General features: G+C 41.7%; 1 protein-coding gene across 1 annotated transcript in view; it reads left to right on the top strand.

The window, feature by feature from the left end:
- The window catches only part of atp1a3b (ATPase Na+/K+ transporting subunit alpha 3b), a gene marked incomplete in the record, with an annotated part of 17403 nt that extends 16750 nt beyond the window's left edge, over window positions 1-653 (top strand). The window contains 1 exon segment of the mRNA XM_024267748.2: window positions 1-653.
- Window positions 654-904: the final 251 nt, after the last annotated feature.

Raw genomic sequence — 904 nt, 5'->3', positions numbered from 1 at the left:
GTGTGAACCATTGTCCTTGTTATCAATAATTACAGTTCAGCCCTCTCCCAAGTTGGCAAAGACAACTCAATCTTTCTGTGTGCTCTAGGAAATCTATATAATTCTATACTGAATTTAAATGAAACAATAAAAACGTGTTGGAAAAACAATGCAACAGAGACATTTATGAAAGCCATCATCAATGCTGGTGAGACAGAAAAAGGTGAAGATATTTGTTTCTCTTTTTTGTATTTTGTTTGGTTAAGTATTTTTTTTTTCTTGCTGGTTTCTCAGGAGGCTCATCTGAAGTGTAACAACAAAGCAGGGTTTCAGGTTGTGTTTTTACTCAAAGGCTCCTGTTACTGCACGTGTGCAGGTATGGATGTGTCGAAGTGTGCTGTGATGCGGTGACAATGAGTCTACCAACCTGGGGTTTCGACTACCAGATCAGATCGGCGGCGACAGCAACCGGTCTGGCCCAGGTCTGCGTGCGTGTTTGTGTTGGGAGAGCAGTGAAGGGCCAGTGGTCTCAGCTGACTCCTCAGATGGCTGAAAGGGTTGAGATATAAGGCAAAAAAAACAACAACAAGAAACACGACTAATAAAAAAATGTGTGTGTCAAATAAATGAAACCAACACCAATAAAACATCAAAAACATTTAATACAACCTAGACCCCACTGTGTCCTTGTTTTTGCTGTTTCCAAGAACTTCTTTTTTTCTTGTTTTACCCCACTACCCAGACTAGATAACTGTCAGAGCATGACTTGGAGGATGAAATGCCACCTAGTGTTGCACAGTGGACTTCAGACTGAATCTGCATAGGATGCCACAAGGGGGATGTTGTTGGCAGCAGCCCAGAGTAATGCACCAAAACCACTCTATATGTCAGCACCGCTAAGATCAGACAAAAATAGCTCCAGTTA

Source organism: Oryzias melastigma, linkage group LG16, assembly GCF_002922805.2.
Source record: "Oryzias melastigma strain HK-1 linkage group LG16, ASM292280v2, whole genome shotgun sequence".
Classification (NCBI taxonomy): domain Eukaryota; kingdom Metazoa; phylum Chordata; class Actinopteri; order Beloniformes; family Adrianichthyidae; genus Oryzias; species Oryzias melastigma.
This window is presented reverse-complemented; position numbering and strand designations above follow the sequence as displayed.